Source organism: Callorhinchus milii, unplaced genomic scaffold (genome assembly GCF_018977255.1).
Source record: "Callorhinchus milii isolate IMCB2004 unplaced genomic scaffold, IMCB_Cmil_1.0 Scaffold2, whole genome shotgun sequence".
NCBI classification, from domain to species: Eukaryota; Metazoa; Chordata; class Chondrichthyes; order Chimaeriformes; family Callorhinchidae; genus Callorhinchus; species Callorhinchus milii.
In genome coordinates, this window is record NW_024704743.1 from 54,985,615 (window position 1) to 55,011,961 (window position 26,347).

General features: G+C 39.8%; 1 long non-coding RNA gene across 1 annotated transcript in view; it reads right to left on the reverse strand.

Moving 5' to 3' along the window:
- The window catches only part of LOC103182629, a 92,419-nt gene that overhangs the window by 59,055 nt on the left and 7,017 nt on the right, over positions 1–26,347 (reverse strand). The window contains exon 2 of the long non-coding RNA XR_488336.2: positions 6,267–6,482. This is a non-coding gene — a long non-coding RNA (uncharacterized LOC103182629). The remainder of the gene's footprint in view (positions 1–6,266; positions 6,483–26,347) is intronic.

Sequence of the window (26,347 nt, forward strand, 5' to 3'; positions counted from 1 at the left end):
AAAAACAAATTATAACATAGATGTAATCATATATCATAGATTTCAGCCTTAAACAATGTTAAAATGGAAACAAACTTCAGGAAGTTACAATAACATTTATAAGTAAGCATTAATAGCACAAAATTTAGAGATTGTGAGGAGTTCAATATTATTCATCCTCTGGCTTTTTCCATTAACTCAGGAATTCCCTAAGTCACTCCCGCTTTGTCTCAACTTCATCTGAATGATTTTCACAAATAAACACACTGTTACTGTGATGGTCATCAACCTTCCAATGCACACCTTCAAGTGCTTGCATAGTCCATTTCTCTTGGAGTGCAGTTGCTGAATGAATGAACTCTGATGTCCTCTATATCCTTTATTGAGGCAACAAAAAAAGTTATTTTCAATTTCTTCAAAACAATAATAATAATAATAATCCTTGCATTTGATATAGCGCTTTTCACGTCGGGAGGACGTCCCAAAGCGCTTCACAGAACACACTGTAAAGTGAATTGACTGTATATTTGTGGGCGAACGCGGCAGCCAATTGCGCATAGCAATGTCCCACAACCAGTCGTAGATTGAAAATGACCAATTTATTGTTGTTTTTGTTTTTTAGAGGGATTATTATTGGGCGTGTGGAGTAAGGAAACTTGCCCAAGGTTTCGCCCTGCCTGGAATTGAACTCAGTTCAGGGCGAAATTCCTGCACATACTAGCATTAAGTCTGGATTTTTTGAGATTTTAACCTGTTTTATGTTGATTTCCTGCCATAGCATTCCATTTTCGTGCACTCGTTTTATTTAGCAACACGTGGCTTTCATCGTCTAAAATCTGAAGACATTTTTTTCACAAGTCCATATGACAGCTGAAGCTGGCCAGCATTTAGAATTGAATTTGCTGCCCTGTCCTATAATGGAGATGCAATATTGATAGCATTAAAAGGACAGTTACCAGGATACAGACATAACTCACAAGTAATAATCATTACATCACATATCACATTTTCCAACCCATAGCTCTTATCCTTTTCCAGAAACGTGGTCTGTCTCAACCTAAAATAGTGGGTCACAGAATCAATATTAGTATTACTAATCCCCACCTTGGGTGCAAATCCTTGTCTGCGCGTGGTCTTAGTATGTCCTCCTGATTTGTTGTTGTTGCATTAATATAATTTGGTTGTTATGTGGTGACATAACTACCACTGAATATATAAATCATTTCTATTAACCGTTGCTCTTAATTTCTAAATCATATATAAAACATCATAACAGCAGTAATACTCCAGTAGAGTGCTTACAAGTAATTGGAGCAGAAATAATTTAATGGTCCACTAAAGTGCACTTGGGAGACAAGCACAGATTTTTATTTCCCTGCTGTGGTTGCTGCTGTATCAGATTATATTTGATGCCGAGACATCCCATGAGATGAATAGTTTATTTAGGGAATAAAGGTTAGAAGCAGCTCGCATAGCTGAATGGGAAGCATTAGTAGGCCCTGTGCATTAATAACAATGACAAACTACATTCCACAAACAAAAGAGTATTGAGTAGAAAACTAAATCCTTCCCATGCACATAAATAAGAGAACACAATGGCCTTCTGTAAATTGGTGAGAAGCAGAGGTGATGATAATACAAGATTAGTTTGTTTGGAATTTGGGCATGGAACTATGGTCTTAGATTTCAAATGATCAACAAGCATCAAGTAAAACTGGACTTTGTAGGTCCTTATGATAAACCTTTAATAATAATAATAATCCTTGCATTTGATATAGTGCCTTATCACGTCTTTGAGACATTTCAAAGTGCTTCACAGAATATACTGTAAAGTGTAATGACTGTATGTTTTGTGGGCGAACATATTCTCCAGAGAGAAGTAGAAAATAATATGATTATAGTGACATAGTGTCTTATCATGTCGTTGAGATCTCTCAAACGCCTCACTGGATTTTATTATGGAGTGTAGTGATTCTGTATTTGTAGGCCAACAAAGCAGCCAATTTGCGTGCAGTATTTTCGCACTAACAGCCATGAAGTCAGTAATCAGTTTTATTGGGAGAGTGGCTAGGGCACCTGAAGAAACTCCCTTCTCTTTTCAAATAGTGCCATGGGATCTTTAATATACAACTGGACAGGCAGATGGGACCTCAGTTTAGCATCTCATCCGAAGGACGGCATCTGTGACAATGCAGCGCTGTACTGCAGTAGATATGTGGAAGAGAATCCCAACACAACGTTGATTAATCTCCTTCAAAGAGGAGCAGGAAGAATGTAGAGAGAATAGGTCTTTAAATGCTTTACTGGATATAATAGTTCCTGCAATGAAGGGGATCGGGGTTAATGTTTGTGGACGGAAGCAGACCAGAGTTAAGTTGTATAATGGAGATGTGGTAATGTTGAATATTTTGAAAATGTGGTTTGATAACTTAGGGAAGGAATGGCGTCTGGGGGCATTTCTGTAGAAACTTCCCACCAATGATTATATGGGTGAGTTGGAATCCATTGTTAAATTGTGTAAAGTCTAGGAAAAGAATAGGCTTGATGGGATAATTATCTTTTCTCCCTTCCATGTTTTCTGTGTCCGTATTTTGAGCTTGACTTGATCTCAACTGTCACCTACATGCTCAATATTCTATCATATCATAGCAAGTGGGACGTTTGAATAAAACACACAGCTCCTTGAGTCCTATATCTGCAATCACATGCTTGAGTGGGAATGTCCCATTCCTTCGCTGTTCCAACGAAGCAACAACAACAACAACAAAATTACAGTTGTAAAGCACCTTTCACATCGGGAGGACATGCCAAGGTGCTGAACAGTCAGAGATTAGGACCCGAGCACGGGGGTCAGGGTTGGAATCAGGGAGGGCAGAGGCATAGGAGGGTGGCTGAAGGCATGGTCGAAAAGGAGGGTCTTGAGTCATGCCTTAAAGGAGGCAAGGGAGGGAGCAAGGCAAAGGGACTGTGGGATGGAGTTCCAAATGGTGGGGGCAAAGAGGCTGAAATCCTAACCGCCGATGGTAGGGCAGGTCGGCCAGGGGACATGGAGCAGGCTGGAGACTGCTGAACGGAGGGATCGGACAGGTTGATAGGGAGTCAGCAGGTCAGAGAGGTAGGAGAGGGCAAGGCCGTGGAGGGTCTTGAAAGTGAGGACGAGGATTTTGAATTTATTATTGGTTTTTTTGAGAGATTATTATCAGGCATGTGGAGTAAGGAAACTTGGTCAAGGTTTCGGATGATCTGCAGCTTGTGGAGGGAAAAGTTAGGGAGGCCGAGAAGGAGGGAGCTTCAGTAGCACAACGGAAGCTCATCTATCTCCTCGGCACCTTACAGCCCTCTGGCTGATTTTAACCACTTTAAACCTTAAACACAGATTCCATCTTCTTTCAGCCTTGTCTCCTCCCTCCCTCTTTTCTATAACCATTAACACATCCTCTGCATCTCAGACACATAATTTCTCTTTATTTTCTCCCACTATTGCCTTCTTTTGTCATCACTATTGCCATCAACGCCTCTGATCTCACATTTACAGTCCTCGGCCTAATTTCTTGCTTTGTTTTTCTTTGCCCGATCCCTTCTGTTTGTCCTTATAAACGTCCCCCAGTTCTGACGAAAGGTCATCATCCTGAAACGTTAGACTCACTTTCCTCTCTCCATAGATGGTGCCTGACCTGTTGTGTTCCCAGTGACTTCTGCTTTATGTTCCATTCATGTGTTTTTTTTATCACAAAGCACTTCTGTAATCTCCTAGTTTGCCATCTCAATGGTTCACTTATCTGGCTCTGAAGTTTGGTATAAATACACTGTGTTTACAAAACGTTCAAAAATCTGCTTTTAAATACAACTGAAATTTATGAGAGGCAAGTTAGCTTATTAATGATCAAAACCCTGATTGGAAACTTTTAACGGTACAATTTAAGTACTGGATAACAGTTCAGAGAGCGATCAAAGAGCACTTTCTAAGGGACTTTTGTTGAAGGATGTCCCGTGATTATCAGTGTTTGTGTTTGTGTCTTATTTATTTCTAATCTTGCATTTTTTGATCCTTATTTTAATAAATATTTAATTTGCAAAACATACGCCCATAAAGTAATATTGCGCTCCTGTCTGTAGAATTGAGACTTGGTGACCACAACAGTCATGAGGATGGAGTTGCAAGATCTTGTTAAAAGCTTCACCTACACACCTATGTGTTACCCGGAAAGGGTGCAGTTAGAGTTCATAAGACATGCAACAGTCTGCTTATGTCAATTATAGACACCCATTATTCCAGAATAGCTTCTGAAAGACCTTTCGAATGTTACAGTCCTATTTTGAAGTTGTTTTTCAGAGCTTGACTCACTTCAGCTAGAAGTGTAGCAGTCAGTACATCTCCTCTCTTGCATGAAGTGAGTTCTGTCAGCTACACAGTAGGAAATTTCTAAACCTACCCAAGAAGCAAACAAAGTAATCTAGCAGAATTAAATTGCTTTTAAAATGCTAATTAAATGTGTAGTGCAAACAAAGTATTGAATAAATGACTTTATGATATGTTAAATGGTTTTGCTTAAGAGCTGATGACTGTTACTGTTTACTTCATGGCTCTTACGTTATTTAATAGAAATATTTATCAAATTACTTCATCAATCAAACAGCTTTTATTATATGTGTTTCAGACCAAGTTACATGTATAAATCTCTCAGCATCATGTCGCGTCTTTACCAGCTGATTTATGTTTATGCGCTGTTCTCAATTCCTTCAGTGATTTTTAGTGCCTGTGGACTTGATTATTGTCATGTTCATTGTGACAAGCAGATGAAAGGTTATTTACCAGATAGACATTGGAACCCTGAATGTACTCAGCCACGAGCCCAAGGCATTAACACAGCTTGCTTTGTGTCGAATGCACTTAGAGAATGCAACGTATATGGCTATTATATATTACTTCAGAAAAGCGGTTGCAGTCTAGGATTTCAGCAATCCTTTGACAAATGTATTGATAATCATTATTTAAAATATGGCAATTTTAGGGGAGTGATATGCAAGTCTTGTACTTAGTGCAAATAATATTGGTGAGTTTGTCCAATATTGTGTCTATTACTATAAAGTTATTGTTATGAAAGTATCAGTCCGCTTATCATGAATCAACTTTTTCTGAAGGTATTTGGTTTTAGATTGATAATTGATGAAATTCCACACAGTGTTTCTTGGGTTCCAAATTAAGACTGAGCTTAAGAATTTTTCACAATTCTGCATAATTTTAATTTTAAGACAAAATGGTTTTATAGGCAAAGACTAGGTAGAAATTCAGGCCTTAAAGTGTATAGGTTAAATGCTGTTTGCAATGGTCTGTTGTTAATTGGAATGCAATTTTCAGACAATAGAAAGATCACTATAAAATATTTTAGTCATTCAATATTTTAATCACTCAATTTCTGCCAAATAAAATGACTTGGCAGAACTTGAGTGATTAAAATATTGTTCATGATGTTACATTCTGTTTATATAATAAATTATTGCTATTGTTTATTATTTATCAATTCTACTTAAGTCAAACTACTCCATTAATTAGACTGAATAAATACTTTTCATTTAACCTGCTGAATGACAGATACAATAATCCTTGCATTTGAAAAAGCGCCTTATATTCAAGACATCTCAAAGCGCTTCACTGAATTTATTGTAAAGTGAATTGACTGTATATTTATGAACATAAAGGCAGTCAGTCAGTTGTATAAGTGCTTCAAAAAATGCCCTGCATCAAAGGCGCTATATCAATCCAAGTTGTTGTTGTTCTTAATGTCACAAATGGTCACAATTTCCTCAGCATTCAGACAGATGAGAACATTTAAGAACAGTATACAGTGTGCACCAGAACTAAAGTAAGGCACAAAAAATGAAAATAACTGGGAATAACAACTAATATTCCTTAGTCCTTAAAATGCAGGCCTTTCGTGGGATGCCAAAAATTCGGCAAATATATTTCCATTTCCAGACTTGGAATTATGAATCTGTCCATAGAAATATCATGTCCTAATTTTAAAAATCTCCGGGCAGAAATATACATGCATGAATGCAAAACTGCTGGATGTAGTGGCCCTGTATGATCTTTTTTTTACCCCTGTGGTGATATTCCATATAAATTCCAGATTATTAAACCAAACAAAAACATTGGCTGGAACTGGGTTTTAACTTTATCCTTTGAACTGAGAAACACAAAGAGCATGTCAATACAGTGCTGGCTTTTTCTACAAAACTGCGTTTGATATTGGTGAAGAATGTTTCAAGGAAACCGCACAACTTACCACAGCAGAAGCTTTGTGTGTCAAGCCCAGACAGATCTCCTCAACCATCCAGTTTGTGAGACTCAGCTTTCGCCTCACACAATGTGCCGACTGTGCTTTCTGTGGAGTCTGGCACAGAGTGACTGGTAGTAATTGGAATTCAGGCTAAGACATCTGGTCTCCAGTTTCACACCAAATGCATGCTTTTTCTCCCTTTTCCTTTATTCACACAGCCAACTACATAAGCGCAGGAAGGTAGCAGTAGCAAGAAAAAAATAAGATCCTAAGAATAAGAAATGCAAATAAAACTCAGTACAATCACTTTAATAAGACAGTAACATGAAGACTCCCTTAATTTTCATCTGTGCAATGACTGTTGATGATTAATAATGACTGTGCTTAAATACCATACAGCATTTGAAACTCTCATTGAAACAGATTCAAATATTGCAGTATAGTTATTCCATTTATGTAACGCAGTGAATATTCTGAGTTTGTAACTTACATTATTTAGTTTTCTATTCTTTCAGTTTCTGTATTGAGTGTATTCACATTACAGGATTACAATATCACCAACACCCTCTATTTACCTCATAAATTACATTTATCTACAATTGAACTTTTACTGGGTATCAAGGATCACAGCTTCAAAACAAGGACAGCAATAGTGAATTGTCAGTGCATTCTGGCGGAATGTACTTCTGGATTTTTGTTCCCACAAGTTGAGAGGAATTCTAATTACTTAACAAAGAATCTTGTAAATAAATAAAGTTAATTAGTTCCATTAATATATAATCATGTTGTATCCAGATACACTAATACAGTATTAGTAGAGAATTATTGTGATCCGACAAGGGTTGATAATAATTATAATACTTGCATTTGATATGGTGGGAACGGAAGGATAATTCACATCTTAATATTACATTTGTTGAAAAATGTTTTTTTTCCATACACTTATTGAATTAAACCAAAATAATGTCATGAACAGACAGAACAATTGAAGAAAACAAACTAGAACCCAAGCACAAATAAGAACAAATTCTATGAACTAGCAGGATTAAAGACAGATTTTTCAATAAATTTTATGACAGGCTAAATGAGAAAGGAAGTGTTTTGTAGGAAATAGAAAGTCTTGGTGAGGTCAAGATGACCTTGATATGGTAAACAATAAAATAATATCACAATAAATGAATCTAATTTCTTATGAACCAAATCTGCAATAGCTTGAACGCATACTTTCTCATGTAATGTGTCTTTTACAGCCATTACCAAGTCATCCTTGATATTTAATGCAGTCTAATTTGCATGACTTTAAGAACATAAGAACATAAGAATTAGGAGCAGGAGTAGGCCATTCGGCCCCTCGAGCCTGCCCCGCCATACGATAAGATCATGGCTGATCTTCTGACCTAACTCTGATTACCTGCCCTATTTCCAGATCCCCTAATCCCTCTATTTTTAAAAAATCTATCAGTCTCAGCCTTGTAGATGTTCAAGGACTGAGCATCTGCAGCCTTCTGGGGTAGTGAATTCCATTAATTCACTACCCTCTGAGTGAAGAAATGTTTCCTCAACTCTGTTCCAAAAGGCTGACCCTTAATTTTAAGACTGTGACCCCTGGTTATAGATTCTCCTACCAGGGGAAACAGACCCTCAGTGTCTACTTTATCAGCCCTTTAAGAATCTTACATGTTTCAATAAGGTCTCCCCTAATTCTCCTGTACTCTAGAGAATATAGCCCTAGTTTATTCAGCCTATCCTCATAGGTCAGTTCCCTCATCCCAGGAACTAACCGAGTGAATCTACACTGCACCCCCTCTAGGGCAAGTATGTCCTTTTTTAAATAAGGAGACCAAAACTGCACACAATACTCTAGATGCGGTCTCACCATACAGTTGCACCAAGACTTCCCTACTCTTGTACTCTAAACCTTTTGCAATGAACACTAACATGCCGTTCGCCTTCTTAGTTGCTTGCTGCACCTGCAAACTAACTTTTTGAGACTGGTGTACAAGGACACCCAAATCCCTCTGAACACTAACACTATCTAATCTCTCCCCCTCTAGAAAATAATCTGTTTTTCTATTTTTTCTACCTAGGTGAATAACTTCACACTTCCCCACATTAAATTCCATCTGCTACCTACTCACCCACTCCCCTAGCCTATCTATATCCCGTTGCAATCTTTTTGCATCATCCTCAGAGCTTACACTCCCACCTAGTTTAGTGTCATCTGCGAATTTAGATACGTAACATTCAATGTCCTCGTCTAGATCATTGATGTAAATTGTAAATAGCTGAGGCCCACGCACTGATCCTTGTGGCACTCCAATAGACACATCCTGCCAATTCGAGAATAACCCGTTTATCCCTACTCTCTGTTTTCTACCCATTAGCCACTCTTCAATCCATGCTAATATGTTCCCATTAATCCCATGGGCCTTAATCTTGTGCAATAGCCTTTTGTGTGGCACTTTGTCAAATGCCTTTTTAAAATCTAAATATACTACATCTACTAGTTCCCCCCTATCTACAACAACAACAACAAGATTCCATTTATAGAGCGCCTTTCACATCGGGAGGATGTCCCAAGGCGCTGTACAGTTGGGTCAGACCCGAGCAGGGGGGAAATGGTCAGGGTGAGGGGAGGGAAGGGAGGGAGCGAGGAGGGGGTAGAGAGTCGAGAGGGGAGCTGAAGGCACGGTCAAAGAGAAAGGTCTTGAGACCGGTCTTGAAGGAGGAAAGGGAGGAGGCGGCGAAGGCACTGGGGATAGAGTTCCAGAGCCTCGGGGCTGAGAGGCTGAAGGCCCGGCCACCGATTGTAGGGCGGTTGGGGCGGGGGATGTGGAGCAGACCGGAGCCAGAGGAATGGAGGGTACAGGCAGGTAGGTAGGGGGATAGTAGGTCAGAGAGGTAGGAGGGAGCAAGGCCGTGAATGGCCTTGTAGGTTAGGATGAGGATCTTGAATTCGAACCTGCTAGATACATCTTCAAAAAACTCTAAAAGATTAGCTAAGCATGACTTCCCTTTTGTAAAGCCATGTTGACTCTGCCTAATCTTGTTATGGTCTTCCAGGAATCCCATAACGACATCTTTAATTAAGGGCTCAAGAATTTTCCCTACCACTGATGTCAGACTAACCGGTCTATAGTTCCCAATCTTTTCTCTCCCACCCTTCTTAAATAGTGGTGTTACGTTTGCAATCTTCCAATCAATGGGAACCGTTCCAGAATCCAGAGAATTTTGGAAGATCAAAGACAAGTCATCCACTACCTCAGTAGCCACCTCTTTTAAAACCCTAGGATGTAGGCCATCAGGTCCAGGAGATTTATCAGTTTTAAGACCTGACGATTTACCTAAAACCATTTCTTTACTAATATTAATTCCTCCAAGTTGCTCACTAACATTGTCTACTCGGTTCCCCTCTATTTTTGGTAGGTATTCAGTGTCTTCTAAGGTGAAGACAGTAGCAAAGTACTTGTTTAAAGACTGCCATGTCTTTGTCCCCTACTATAATTCCCCCTGTCTCTGCCTGTAACGGACCCACATTTACCTTTGACAGCCTCTTCCTCTTTATATATTTATAAAAACTCTTGCAGTCTGTCTTTATGTTCTGCGCTAGTTTTCTCCCTCTTAATCACTTTTTTGGTTCTTTCTTAACAAGGAATCTGATGTTCACAAATAGGATACCGGCAGGGTGGATGTCGAGCAGGCATGGGAAGAGGAGAAGAGGGAAGGACGTGTCCATAGGTACGGTCAAAGAGTACAGTTTTAAGTTGGTAACTTGAAGACAGATAATAATAATAATCCTTGCATTTGATATTATGTCTTCGAGATGTCTCAAAACGCTTCACAGAATATACTGTAAAGTAAATTGACTATTTTGTGGGCAAAATGCAGCAACCAATTGTGCACAGCAGTGTCCCACAAACAGTCGTGGATTGAAGTAACCGATTTATTATTTTTTTTAAAAAGAATTATTACTCCCAGAAAAGCGATCTCCCAATTGACTAACAACCAGGTTGCTACTTACTGCTAGGAAAACAGAGCCATGTGGAGTAAGGAAACTTGCACAACGTTTCACCCTGCCGGGAATCAAACCCAGGTCCCTCGCTTGCTTTATAAATGGAATCTTGTTGTTGTTGTTGTTGTTGCGAGGCAAGTGCTCTAACTATGAGCTACAGGATTCCACCAGATGGGGGGGAGATAGAGATGGGGGAAGCAAGATGGAGGGATCCAGTGAGGAAGCTCCTGTGGTTGGAAATATAGAATTGGAAAGCTCAAGCGTGGAATGAGGAGCTGCTGGCTGATGTGGGCAGGGTTGTGGAGGGGAATGGGAGGTGCAGCAGGCAAGTGGCATAGGAGAACAACAAAGACCTAGGGAGGTGCTAAGGTGTAAATACTTTTATAGGTGAGGGTGAGGACCTTGAAATGTTCTTGACCTTGAAATTCTGCCTCAACAGTTTCATGAAAGAGAATGTGGCATCCCAACTAATCTTTCCCCTCACAAACAGCTGTGTGAAGCTCTTTGAGACATTTCTCTTCAACCCCCCCCCCACCCCAACATGAAATGCACTATAGAAATATCAATTATTGTTTTGAAAAAAGAGATGGGACTCATATAATGGTCTGGATCTGTTATTCCTAGTTTGGTTGTGAATTGGGAGAACATGCTGAGATGTTACATTCATTGAAGTCTGATCAATAACGTTCCTCTTCATCGATCTCTCTCTTTTGCAAACATATGAACCACTCTTAAAAATAGGTGCAAAATTGATTTCATAATCCCCCAGTGTTCCCTGTTCAGGTGTGTGATAGATGGTAAAAATGTAAGCAGTCAAATAACCTCAGGATACCCAAATAATGGGGCTATTATTTAAAATCCCTTCATACCCTCGCACCTCCTAACCTATCCAATCTGGTTACCCCCCACTCCACCACCTGCTGCCTCTGCTCAGCAGGCTCTGGCCTCCTATTTCTCCCTCGTCCCCTCCGCCCCACCATCAGTGGCTGTGCCTTCAGCCACTATGCCCCGAAACTGTCAATCCCACCACCTTGCCGCCTCCCTCCCCACTTTTAAATCCCGCCTAAAGATCTTCCTTTTTGATCGTGCTTTTGGTCATCTGCCCCCTCTGTCTCCCTCCTTATCAGACTCCACCAATGTTAAGCGCTCCGGGATGGTACTAATTTCCACAGACGATTGAGAAATGTTCGTTTAAATGCTGAAAGCTGCCAAAGTGTGGGAAGTAAAACTCAGACACTAAACTATGCCAGTTTTTCAGAAATCATTAAGCCTATTCGGACCAATGTAGTCCCAAGTGAGTACAAACTCCAATGAGTATTTTCCACCCCTCTTGGAAATATCAGAAATTGCAATTAGATACCTCATGCTATGTACATTTCCAAGGGGCTTGCAATTACCTTACTCAAGTGACTTCTTCATGTCTCAGCTCAGATAGTGACTGTGGCAATCTGTTGACCATAGGGGTCATCATAACAAGCAGTGGATCCTGTCCTCACCATAGGCCTGATGTTCTTCCGGTCTTAGCTTATAAAACTATTTTGTCTTAAAAGTTAAAACTGAGCACAATTGTGGAAATTTGTTAAATCCAATCAATTTAGAAGCTATTTATTTTTTAAGCAACAGTTTGCAATCTTATATTTTCAGACAGTATGGACTTATAGGTTAACATGAGTTTGGGAATTTGGGATCTCCAATGTACACACAACTGCATTCCCCAGAAAGGTGAGTGGGGTCGCTGAACAGTATTCAGTAGCAGGAACCCTGGCTGAGCTTCTACACCTCAACAGCCTAATGGTAGTGAAGTGAGGTCCAGTTATAAAAGTAAGGTTACATTTGCATCAATGGAAATGTTTCATATGAAGCAGAGACTTTATCAATTGTTCTGTGTGGACTGCATTTGCTAACTTTTGAAATCCAACTCCTTTTTAACTACTGTTTCAAAATGTATACTGGTACATGTGATGGCAAGCTAGAATTATTGCATGCTTCTCAGTTTGGAAACTTGGCAAAGTACCTTGGACTCAAAGCAATGCCTATTTATTTTGTTGTTTTGGAATGAGCGCATTTGAAACTGGATCCTGTTTAGTTTGAACAACAGTAGCATGAAAATGGTCAGTTACACTTACCAGTTTCTTTGATCTAAAGAAGTACATGCTCTTGCCAACCATTAGAAACAACATCTAAAGGCTGCTTCAAAAACATAGAAGAAATTAGATGGGGAAGGGAAATGCGGGAAAGCCTGGACAAGATTTCCATTGATGTAATGGTGGCCATTACATCTGTATAACAGTTTAATTTTCAGTTACTTCCCAATGTAGGTAAACAATGCACTTACAATCCAATACAATTTATATTTATGTAGTGCCTTTCAAGATGAGAGGATGTCTCAGAGAGCTTAACGCTGTTGATGGGTACCTGAACTGGGGTAGAAACCTAAGGGCATGGTGAGGGAGGGAGCGAAGGAACAAGGGAGGGAGGGAGCTAGGGAGGGAGGGAGTGAGCGAGCGAGGGAGCAAGTGAGAGAGCAAGCGAGGGAGGGAGGGAGGGAGGGAGGGAAATTCCAGGATATAGTTCCAGAGAATGAACAGATGTATTGCAAATCAAACCAGAAAGAGAGCATTACGATTTGCAAGAGAGGTTTGGGTGATGAAAGTCTCTTGATCCCTGTGATCTTATCATTTCAGAATATCAATATTAAGTCAAAGCCTTAATAAGTGGGGTAGGCCTAGCTGAACAAGGAGTGGGAAGCTAGCCAGATAATGCTGTCAACAGCAAACTATGTGGTTTTAGTTGGTTAAACCCCAGAAATATCCGAACCCATACTCTGGGATTCCCAAACTTGGCTTCTCACCAATCCACATCTAATACTCTCTTGAAATGGATAAGCAAGGTGCGGCCCTCCAGGGATGGGGTGTGCAGTGCGTTCCAGACACAAGGAAATTTGTTTATGTGGCGTATATTATATGGAAGCCTCAATATGGTTTGAATACTCTTAGGCATGTTGACTGGGTTTCCACATGTGTCAGACAACAACTGAACAAAAACAAATCATCAAGTATTTCCCAAGGCAAAAATTATGAAAGTTTCAGAAAAAAGATTCGGGCTCTGCATTGTGCTCTGAGATGCTACCCCACATACAGGGTGCTAAAGAATTGCAGGTTGTTGTTTTTGGAGGTGGTCAGGTTATTCATTTTAGTGAAATGTATTTTGAAGAAATTGCATCAATTAATGCAATATCTTCAAAATACACAAGATGTAACTTGAAGCAGTTACATTAACTGATGAGTTGTCATTATCTGCTTAGAATATCTACTTCTTCAAAATGGACATAAAAAACAGCATAAAAATGTGAAAACAACAATTTGTCTGGTTTCTCTTAACAAAGACAATTCAGAATTCTGTGGTTCCAGTGATTTGTTGTTAAAATGGCAAATATACTATTCTAGATACATGGAAAAAATGAGTGGAAGATGAATTTAAAAATGTTTTGGTCAGCTGGATGTCTGACACATTGGGAAACCCATCACCATGATTCAGAGTATCCAATCCAAACTGAGAATTCCATGTATCTCATCTACACATGGAAATTCCAGAGATGTTTATTGGAATGGAATGCGCGCTCTCTCCCTGGACGGAAGCATCCTGCTTACCTAATTCCGGAAAGTATTAGGTGTAGAGTGGCAAGAGCCAAGGCTTGGGGACTCCAGAGTGTGCGTTGGGTACTGCTGCAGTCTAACCAGCTAAAATTGCGTGACTTGCCATTGAGCGCACTGTCTGGCAAGATTTCTCGCTGCTTGTCCAGCTGGAACCACCCTACTTATTTGGGCTTTGGCATGCAGGGTTAGTGGGAGCTGAGTAGGAGGAGTCTGTGCCCCAGTGACTGGTCTGCTCCCTCCCTCCACCTCCCTCCACAAGCTGCAGGTCATTCAGAACTCTGCAGCTCGTGTACTGTCCCGCACCAGGCTTCGGGACCACATCACTCCCACCCTCGCTCTCCTCCACTAGCTCCCCATCCCCCAGAGGATTGATTTCAAGATCCTCATCCTCACCTACAAGGCCATCCACGGCCTTGCTCCCTCCTACCTCTCCGACCTACTATCCCCCTACCTACCTGCCCGTACCCTCCGTTCCTCCGGCTCCAGTCTGCTCCACGTCCCCCGCCCCAATCGCTCTACCATCGGTGGTCGGGCCTTCAGCCTCTCAGCCCCCAGGCTCTGGAACTCCATCCCCCAGTGCCTTCGCCTTGCTTCCTCCCTCTCCTCTTTCAAGGCCGGACTCAAGACCTTTCTCTTTGACTGTGCCTTCAGCTCCCCTCTCGACTCTCTTCCCCCTCCTTGCTCCCTCCTTTCCCTCCCCTCACCCTGACCATTTCCCCCCTCCTCGCTCCCTCCCCTCCCCTCACCCTGACCATTTCCCCCCTCCTCGCTCCCTCCCTTCCCTCCCCTCACCCTGACCATTTCCCCCTCCTCGCTCCCTCCCTTCCCTCCCCTCACCCTGACCATTTCCCCCCTCCTCGCTCCCTCCCTTCCCTCCCCTCACCCTGACCATTTCCCCCTGCTCGGGTCCTGACCCAACTGTGCAGCGCCTTGGGACGTCCTCCTGACGTGAAAGGCGCTTTATAAATGGAATCTTGTTGTTGTTGTTGTTGCTCCTCCAAGTCCTGACGATGAGGCAGCCTGGCTGTGCTGTCATTAGCAATGTCCTGGAATACTGCAGAGCCGCCTGGCTCAGGAACTGTACTACTGAGACCCCCGTAGAGGGCTGGCTCAATTCTGACATTCCGTTGCTAAACATGTCTCCTTGGAGTCAGTTCAGCTCCAAGGAGACACAGCTTGTGCCAAAGTCTGACTTAATTTCAAATATATTCTCCTAATTAAAATCTATATCTTTTTAGCATTTTAAAAAGTAGCAATTAACATCACAATATTTATCAAACAGTTAAACAGTCACAGTGCAGCATTAACAAGAAGCTTTAATGCGACATTTGATAAAACGTGTGCAGTATTCATAGAGACAGTGTCAAGTGGTGCCTGGAGGATCTGCCAGGGGAAAACGTCAGCACTGAACAGTGACTTGTAGATAAACCTGTCATTATATATATGGAGTTTGGGTTTGTATTTGGAAATTCAAAGGCTTATTCAAGCTTGGAGCAAGTGTTAGAGGGAACAGATGCTGTGAAACAAGTTGTTCTGGCATTATAAATAGATCTGTATAAGGATTGTGCTGGGGGTTTGGCCCTTATCTTCGTAGCATTCAAAGTTCAAGCTCAAATCATAGATACGAGAGGAACACAGTGTATCATGATCCAGTAATTATTCCAGGCAATTGCCTTCTGTAACACGGTACTGGCATTTATTAACAATCAATACAGTACCAGTTTATGAGATGTTGAATGAGATGTACAATTAAAAAAGCCAAAGCATTTATTTATAGCTGCTTTGAACTAAAGGAAACACATTGCTGTATTTATTTCAAATATGAGTCTTCCTCCCACAAAAATGGAATTTGCACATCTTAATAAGTACCTCCACAACACTTGCAAGGCCTCTCTGCAATGTTGAGGTTGATCCAGTACAATTCTGCATTCCTTGGCTGACGAACATTTAAATTTCCTCCCATAACTGTATCATAAAGTGATTTGGCAAGTGCAAAAATGTGACCATTGTAGGTACCTCTCCATTAGCCCCAACCATTTGTTTTAACCCTATTTTCAGTTGTAATTCTATTAAATTATAATCAGTATCCTTGTATTTCATATAGTGTCTATAATATTGAAACACCTGAAAACACTTTTCAGGAAATTACTGATCTGTGTAAGTGATTATGCATTTCTAGATAAATATGGCAGCTGTTTTTTTTACACTGCTTGTTCCCACAAATAGCCATGAAGTGAATGAATAATTAAGCTGGAGGATATATCCAGCCAGGATGTTGGGAGAAACTCATTTCTCTTTCAATAGTGTCATGAGATCTTTAACATTCACCTAAACAGTCAGACTTGAACTCACCTTCTGACTCAAAGGCTAGCTACTAACTAAGACAAGGTGATATCTAATTTTATATTGAAAATGTTTGCAAAAAATACATCATGTTTAGCCATCCCTAAATCTTCACAAACATGTTATCCCAGCAGTATAAAAAAACAGTGTGCCCTATTAACCATTCATTCATCTCAGTCTGCACCTAGCACTATATCCTCCCAATCTCTTCTCAAAAAAATGCATCCAATTATTTTTAAGAGAGTTTCAGATTGTAGAGCTGTGACAAGATGTATGAATGATTTGTACATTGGCACAGGGGATATGGGGGCAGGAATATCAAAATAAACTATGCTATTAGGGTTTGGTTTAAACCGTGAAGAAAAATGATGATGAATATGAGAAGAAATATTGAAGTAAAATGTGTTGTTGGGAAAATGGCAGCAAAAATGGTATCTCACACTGGAAATAGTCCTTGGCTACAAGAAGTGCACCTGAAGCCAGTTCTATGATCACCATTGTGCCCAACATTGGAGCCACTGTTTCCCTGCAGCTTACTATACCATTTGAGCTGAGGCAGTATCCCATGAAGTGGCATTGAGTTGCTGCCAATTGGCATGAGCACTGTTGTGTTCAAATCTTCAGCTCTCAGCCATTGCACCAAAGTCAAACTTAAATTTCATCCATCCCACCTATAATTCCCATGTCTTAAAATGGAATACATCCTCTTTCCTTGAAGGATACTGGAAGATCCCCAGCGCTCATGGTGACGTACCCGTACAGTGGTAGAAAACTTTGGGAAAAATTCCACAGGGATCCAGAATTACTCTATTTATGTAACAAATCAGAGCCTGCAGAATTTGACAAATTCTTAGAATAAACAAATCCAATTTTGATGCCAGGTTTCTTATAAGTTCTTGTAAGAACTACAAAAAAAGATTCCAAAGTTAAGATTGAATTCAACCATTTGCTAAGTATTGGATGCTGGAAGATGTTATATAAAGTCCAGACCAATTTCCCCCATAAATGCCTTCAGTAGAGAAATGGGAGATATTGGATTTGAGAGAATAAATTTAAAATTCGATATAACATTCCAAGATAACTCTCTGTAAGTTGTTCAATGGATTTAGACACAATAATATTGTTGTTTCCTTTGGCACTTGGTTCCAACTGATGTAATGGTGGTATATTAAAAATAATAATAATCCTTGCAATTATATAATAATAATACTCCCTGCATTTGATATAGCACCTTATCACATCTTCAAAAACACTTCACAGAATATATTGTAAAATAAATTGACTGTATGTATTGTGGGCGAAACGTGTCAGCCAATTGCGCACAGCACTGTCCCACAAGCAGTCATGGATTGAGTGATTTTTTTTAAAGTTTATTTCTGTAGTTATAGTGATACTATCTATGGTTCAGGATTATGGTACGTAAACAGGCAATGGTACTGAGAAGGCCTGCACTGCCAGACAGTAGATATTATATTGGTTTCCTACCGACTTCAAACTAAATTTGTGTAGGTTACCAACAAAGAGAGAGCGAAGGAAGGCAGGAAAGCCTACAGAAATAAAATAAAAATAAAAAAATATATAAAAATTGCAACAGGCAACATTGTACGAATATTCACTACTTAGAAAGGTTTGAACACTTATGAATTTTACAAAGTCAAAGGCTGAACCTATTATATTATGTGTTGAATATCATTTCTGCAGCACCAATGCCAGAATTACATCACTTTACCAATTGTGACAGAAAGGTATAGTCAGCTTCGTATATGAATACAGTCACTTACCTGCATTTCAACAACAAATTTAGTATTCAGTAGGAATACCTGGGCAACTACTCATCGTGTTGTGAAAAGTCAAACGTTAGTTAGGCTATCTCCTAACTTTAACTCCACCATCACTTTCTGAAGACTACAGTGCTTTTCTAAAGAGTTAGCAAGTATAATCTAATAGCAGTAATAATAATAATAATCTTTGCATTTGTATAGCACCCTTCAAATAATAGGGAGGATGCCTTAAAGTGCTTCATAAGATAAAATGGAGTGACTGTATGTTGTAGGTGAACATGGCAGTCAATTTGCTCAGTATTGTTCCACATACAACTGTGAACTTAGTGAGCAATTTTATCTGTAGGATTCGTGGCCAAGACACCTGGAGAAACTCCCTCCTCTGTTTGCATATTGCCATACAATCTTTACTATCCACCTGAACAGGCAGACGAGACCCCAGTTTAACATTTCATCTGAAGAACTCCACCGCCAACAGTGCAGCATACCCCCAGCACTGCAATGGAGTGTCATCTTAGACAATATGAGTTCCTGACATGTTAGTATGTTAGTGCAGTAGAGTTTGTGATACAGTGAATTATATATGTCAATGCAGGGAGCAGCCTGATGGATCAAATGGCCTTTTCTAAAACCATGTTTTCTTATGTTTTTTCTGGCAATGATGCCCAGCGGTGCTGATACCCAAACCTATTTTACAATGTAAGTTGGATGAGTTTCAGCAGTCCTTTTGCAGGGCCACTAGATGGGGTGTTTTGCATAAAAACTTGATATGTCATCTGCTTTGTGACACAAAATTGTGTTTTCCTGGCAACAAATGCACAGAGGAGCTCTGCCTTCAGATGTGGGGATGGGATGGTGCAAAAGAGAATTTGTGAGGCAAACGAACAAATAGAAGAGAACATAATAAAAATATACAATAAAAGCTCATTCTCTTGGGAACAGTTTTAAAAAGCCGAAGTCTTGACATGTTTAATTTTCCTTTCAACTATTCATTTTAATTTAATGTTTGAATAGTCTTTCAACTATTAAAGCTTACAATTAATAGTTTCACAAGAAGTTTCTCCCATTCCTGGACAAACAAAGTAAAGCAGCTATTCATTTTTTTAGTTGACTCAGTTTCCTGAATTATTAATACTTGATATCATGCCTTTCAAGTCAGGAGAACATCTCAAAGCACTTCACAGATGTACTGAACAGTACATTGATTGTGTATATTGCAGGCAAATGCCCCAGCAGATTCATGCACAACAATGTCCCACAAATAATCATGAAATGAACGACCAATTTATTTGGGGAATTCTTGGCCAGGACACTGGGAAAGACTCCCTTCTCCTTTTGAATAGTGCTATAGGATCTTTAATGTCCATTTGAACACACAAATAGGATTTTGGTTTAACGTCTCATCCAAAGAATGGTACTTCCAATAATAGCCCCAGCTCTGCATTGGGCTATCAGCCTGGATCATAGCAGTTCAAATTCCCAATGTGTGGCTTGACCCACAACTTTCTGACTCAAAGGCGAAAGTGCTAGCACCTAAGCCAGACTTAGTTGATGATTGTCCTGATATGCTGGGATCCACTTGGTGTCAAATTCAAAGGCACCAGTGGGTGGCTTAGTGGTTGCAACAGGAGGTTTCAAGTGCAACCCATTGAACAAAGTTGGGGACAGGGGGGAGGAAGGAGGTCAGCAACTGGGACATCTCCAGCAGTCAATGCCCAGGATATGATAATCACCACTGGTTGATAACTATCACATCGTAAACCACAATTTTACCTCCATTATTTTCTACTCAACTGTGCCTCAGTGGAGAAAAATCAACACATGATCAGCAGTGAAAGATGTAATGTATCAGTGGCATGGGATATTCATGTGTTAAGAAAATAGATTTTTCAACTTTTAATACAAAGGCCAGTTGACGGTTTCCAAACACCAATTAAAGCATTTAACTAGTGCAGGATGCCAGGATAGAAATAATTTTCCATTATGTTTGTGGTTTTCCATGAGGGTATTAATCACAGTCTGGGGTAAATGGAAACTCTTAACTCTGTTTTGCATGCGCGCTGAAATTTCGGCAATGTGAATCATTAATTGTTTGAGATGGTTTTCGCATCTAGAATTACATTCATTGTTTTATCAAAGGAGGAGGACACAAGAATCCAGTGATAGGGGGATCTCTGCATGACACCATCTCTGTGGCAGAGGGTCAATAGGCCCAAATTCTAGAAAGTGAAACCCACTGTCAGCAATGGATGAGGCTTTCCCTGTCAGGCAGTTAGAGAACCGCACTATAACATTGCAGGATTCAAGTTTGTCTTCCATGGTCCAATCTATTCTGAAAGAAGCCTGTGGCAAAGAAGTTTGAAGCAGCCTTTTCAGTAGTTACATGCAGCTAAGATCAATATAATTACTGGCAACATTGATCATCCTGTGCTAGTGTTTTTCTGGCTGCTCATATCTGAACTAACCTCTTAAAATAGTATTATAGTAACATAACCATAGATAGATCCAAGCAGTGGCATTTTATACTGATGCTCTCTTTATACCCTTATGTTTAGCATACCACATGATTAGAATCCCCCCAAAGTGAGCTAAATAACTATGGGATGGAACAAGATTGAAGGAGGACAAAATGAAACATCAGTCTTACTGATCCTTTCTTCCCTTGGAATACATAATAGATCAGATGAATGAAATTCCACTTGCTTTTAGCTTGCAGACCATTTGCCTTAACATTTAATATAGTAAAGAATTTTAGAATGTTCTTAATTCAGTCTTAACTTGGAAAGTAGATTCTTTATATGAGCTGTGGAAAAACGGCTTCCAAATTAGTACTGAACTTAACACTTTTTGATCCAATTCTGTGGGATCTTGATTTGTAAGCCAAAAAAGGTTCTTATAAGCTAAGGCTAGATGGAAGTTGGGCCTCTTAGCCCTTTTGAGGGTTGAAGCCAAAAAGATAAAACATCAGTACTAGAATGTTTGCCAGATGAAATTATTACTGTTCTCAATTAGCCCTATCAAGTGCAGACATGTAGAATGCTAGCCTCCGGATGTGGCCTGTAGTTTTTGCAATATGACAAATAACTTTCCCCGTTTCTTTTTTCTTTCTCATTCTGTGCATGCTGTTGCACCCCTTGCCAAGGAACCCAACCTTACAATTACACTTTACTTTGGTTAAAATAACCTAAGTAGAATTAGTTGTAACGATTTAATTGAGGGCCAACCATTGGCAATTTATGTTTATGTCAACTTTAACTTCAACTTTCAAATAAATAATAAAAAGAACATGAACAGTTTATGAGTCACTCTTTGTACTTCCACAATGACCAACATTTTTGAAGTGGTTACCCAAGTTGTGGAAGCTGTGGATTTTTTAAATAAAAAGCAACTGTCTTTGCAATTCTCAATTTAGCCATCTTGTAATTTCTGATCACTGTCTCTCTGACTCACTGTAACCTTTAACAGTCCCAGATTTACAACCCAATAGATTCAGGCTGAATGGGTCGAGAAATACTACAAATTATACCCCCAATGTTTCTTGCTCCTGCAAAGTGTCAAATTGTTAAATGCCCTAAGAAAATTATCATTGAAATCTGTTTGATAAAACTTAAGAGTTTCCAAGGTTTAGCTTTCCACCCTGATTTTTGTCAACTGTAAGGTTCAGTTGCAGTATTTGTATTACTGGAAATTTGAAGGGAAATAGGTGCTATGTTTAGAACATTTTTCAGTGCAAGAGGGCATTTTTTCAATATTAAAAAAGGTTTTATTATTTTATAACAAGTGTGGATACTTACAAATTGGAACTGAATGGGAAACACATCCCTACAGGCAGGATACAGTGACAAATTACCATTGCCTTCTGATCAATTAAAAACAAGGACAACAAACAAGCATCTGGTATTTGTTACGTCCAATCTTTTGTTTTGAAGCCAGATTTCTACATTTTTCTTTTACAGAAATGGGCTTCAAAATTATAACTGAATTCAACAAAGTTGCCAAATTCTTCACACTCTAAAATGCTGCGTTAATGGAGTAGATCTAGACCGAGGTGGAATTTAACCATAAGTGCAAATTGAATTAGCGGGCAGGTTTTAAATGGATTGTTTGGATTTGTATTGCAGTACCTAGTGAGAGAAGCCAGTGCCATCAGTTGCCTGTAACCATCAGTGGAGGCCTGGTTGTTTGTTACGAGGAGGCTGACACTACTATAATTAACTGATTTTTGAAGAAGCTAATTTGCCCCATGCGAATTGGATGTTCGATTCTAGTTCACAGCAAATAATAATTTGGTCGCTTAATCCATGGGTGTTCGTAGGACACTTACACAATTGGCTGCTGTGTTTCGCCCACAAAATGCACAGTCAACCCATTTTACAGTATATTCTGTGAAGCGCTTACCACTCAATGAGTGGTAAGGCACTTTATCAAATGCAAGGATTATTATTATTATTACAAAAAGTAATTCTGAGGAAGAAGTAAACCTCCGGTGACAACCCCATTTGTGTGGTGCAAACCAAGCTAGACAGTGGTTACTGACATAACGTTATAGTCTGATGCAGAATGGTAAAACTCTAAATTACTGCATATTTTTTGGCAACCTGAATGAGGAAGATAAATACCCAAACTCGTGGTTTGTGGCTTATTATGTCATGTCTTGACTTTATCAGTATTGCCCAGTTTTAGTAAAAATATTTTAATATTCCATTAATATACATTGGATAAATATTTAACTTCTGTTGGCTTTCCTGGTGTCATTAAATCTTAGTAAAGATTTTTATAATGATGAACTATTTAAATTGCTTATTATAAATCATTGCAGCATCTCTGGCCAGCGCCTTGGGACATCCTCCCAACATGAAAGGCGCTATATAAATGCAATTTGTTGATTTGGTTGTTGATGACCAAATGTAGATATCATCCCTTGGTCTACAATACAATCCAATAACAACAAAAACAAAATTACATTTGTATAGTGCCTTTCACATTGGGAGGACGTCCCAAGGTACTGGACAATCAGTGTTTTGGACTTGAGCTGGGGGTCAGGATCGGGGAGGGTGGAGGACAAGGTGGGAAAGGAGGGTGATCAAAGGCACGGTCAAAGGAGAGGGTCTTGAGACAAGTCTTGAAGGAGGCAAGGGAGGGGGCAAGGTGGAGGGACTGCGGGATGGAGTTCCAGAAGGTGGGGGCAGAGTGGCTGAAGGCCTGCCCACCAAAGGTGGGACGGGCGAAGTGGAGGACATGAAGCAGGCTGAAGCCCACTGAGTGGAGGGAGTGAGCACGTTGGTAGGGGGTTAGAAAGTCACAGAGGTAGGGGGGGAGCAAGGCCATTGAAGGTGAGGACCAGGATCTTCTGTATCCTCTGTGTGATGGGAAGCCAGTGGAGTCGGATGAGGATGGAGGAGACAGGGTCACGGATAGGGTCCAGAACACCAAAGAGGCTAAAGATTTATCCAGGCCCAGTAAATCTGCTCATCCTGCTCATCTAGAAATGATCTTGTCGTAGTTTATTTCGATCCCCTCTGCTCCACTGTCTCTCTTTCACTCAACTTTCTTATTCTCCATAGTCTTTCCCTATTTTCTATCATGGATCTCACATTTTGTCTTCTCACTTCTGTGTATAGTTGGGCAGAGGGAGATAGAATGACATAGCGCACTTTAGTAAACTAGGTCATCTAATCCTGGAAAGTAGAAGCCACAGGCTGGCAAGAGGCAAGTATTAAAGACCCCAGAATATGTGCTAAAGTACTACTGGAGTTTAAACAGAGAAAAAATTGCCGTTTTGATCATTTCAGCAAACTAGGACTACCCTGCCCTTTGGCTTTTGGTTTGCAGCATTAACAGTAGCCAAGTGGAAAGAATTCATGCCCGTTCCCATCCTACCCCTCAACTGGGGTCCAGCCAAGCTGCTGGTGTATCATCAGCAGTGCCTATGACACCAAACTACCAAAACTACCTTAGAGGAGTGATTCAATTCCAATTGCATTTGCCAACTCAACTCCAAAGAGATGCTACTTAGTCCTCTAACATTGAAGATCTCAAAGTACTTCTCGCAACACTGCAATGTCCCACAGTCACAAAGCAAATGTCCGACTGACCCTTAAGCCATAATAACAGAATGCAGATAATACTGTTAGGAACTTGAAAAAATTGTCGATATGAATGTGCCAAAGTTTATGTTGACTTTGACATACATGGTAAGTTTTGTGTGTTGATATTGGGAGGAGTACCCGTGACTTCACTTTTGTGTCGACATAAACGGGTTTACATAAGTGTCATGCTTATGTGCAGTTGATTTGGTGTTGCATTTGATCTTTTTATTCAGAAAGAATTTGCCTGCAGTAAACTCTGTCTAAACTATTGAGTCACAACTGTTCAGCAGACTGAAAAAGTTACTTGTATTCTTATCATACACCACATGCCGGGGGTGTGTTGTTTAAAACTTCATACAGGAAGAGTGAAATCAGTTCAGATCTTGGGTTTGCAGCAAGGCCCACATTTTTATTGCAGTGTGTCTTTTGTTTCACTTGGAATCTGTTACAGGAGAGGTTGAAATTTTCGATTTTTTGTCACAAACTGCATTTGAAGCAGAGTTCATAATTTCTCTTAAAAGGGAATTTACTAGGTGCTTTTAGAAAAGGACTGAGGAGAGTGGGATTAAGTGGTCAGGTAACATCGTATCTGAAGCTAGGTAGGCTTCTTTCTATCATTAAAATTTAACGATTCTGTGAGGTAAAGTTTGTGACGGCTTATCAAACATGGTAGTGACAGTCTGCATTAATTTGCACTCACTCTTCCAACCTTTGCAGTATGGCTCGTCTCAGATCAATCATAGCCACATCTTTGGCAAGAGGGCATCTATTTGATTGATCCTTATGGAACATGTGGTCTTTAGATGAGCAAGGCAACCATCCCCAATAGGTTCTGGACTCTCTTCCCTTTTTAAAAATTGCCATGGGATATTTAATGTCCACCTGAACAGGCAGATGCCTTGGTTTATATTGCCAATATAAACCATTTTCATTCAGATTGCCATTATAAAGTTCTTTGGAAACTATTGCTAAGCAGCCAAGTTGCCAAGGAAAATGAGTGCTATATTTTTAGCAAGCTGCCAATTCTGTGTGCTGTTGCTAAATATTTCTGCCGTGATGTAACCGCATTTTCCAGAATCTATTGAACAAAGGTATCTGTAGAACCATGTAATTAAATCTAGTGAATCAGTTCCTCATGAAATTATATAAACAAAGCTTTAAAATTGCATGGTTGAATTGCATTGGCAACTCACATTACTGATGGCGACTGTAATTATGGTACTAAATTCTGCAGGACAATGAGGAGCAAAATGCAAGATATGATTTGTTCTATTTTCACACTGATAGCAATAAAACTAATGCTGTCATAAAATTAATATTCCTTGCATTTGACATAGCACCTTATCACATTGTCAAAATATCTCTAAGTGCTTCACTGTGAAGTAAAGTTACTGTGTAACTCACCAACCCTCAGCTCATCACCAAGCCAGGACTATTAAGTGCCTTGTGACGTTCTCGCGATGTGAAAGGCACTATAAAAATGTTAATTTGTATTGTATTGTATATTTGTGAGCAAACATTGCTTTGCTGAGGATTGAGTGTTAAAGGAAAAACTGGGTTGTTGATATGCAAAATGTGTTCAATTTATTAGGACTGCCGTTCTCTTTTGTTTCTAGATTAATTTATAATTAATTTAATGACTGAAATTACACCATTTCATGTCTGTCACTGAATGTTGCATACCCCCACCATCACCCTCCCACAAAACAAACACACAAAGCTCTCTGTTACGTAGTGTTGCCTGTGAGAATATTTTGATCTAAAATTTTTAGGTTGTGTCGAATTGCATAAAATTCTTAGATCGAGCCCTAATTTAGAAGCCGGAACTTTTTAAGAACTTCAGAAAACAAGCTTCCAATTTAAGACAAAATTTAAGAATAGCACACAATTCTGTGTCATCTTAAATTGAAAGGCAAAACGATCTTACAGACTAAATGGAATAACTTGAGCCTATAGTATTTTTAAAAAATTTTACTTAAAGTATTCTGAAATGGGATCTTTTCAGAATAGACAGAATAACAGGAATATGCAAGTAATAATGATTTGGAGTCCTGTAGCTCAGTGGTTAGAGCACTCGCTTTGCAAGTGAGAGACCTGAGTTCAATTCCAGGCACAGGGCGAAACCTTGGGCAAGTTTCCCTACTCCACACGCCTAATAATAATCCCTCCAAAAAACCAAAAACAATAATAAATTGGGCATTTTCAA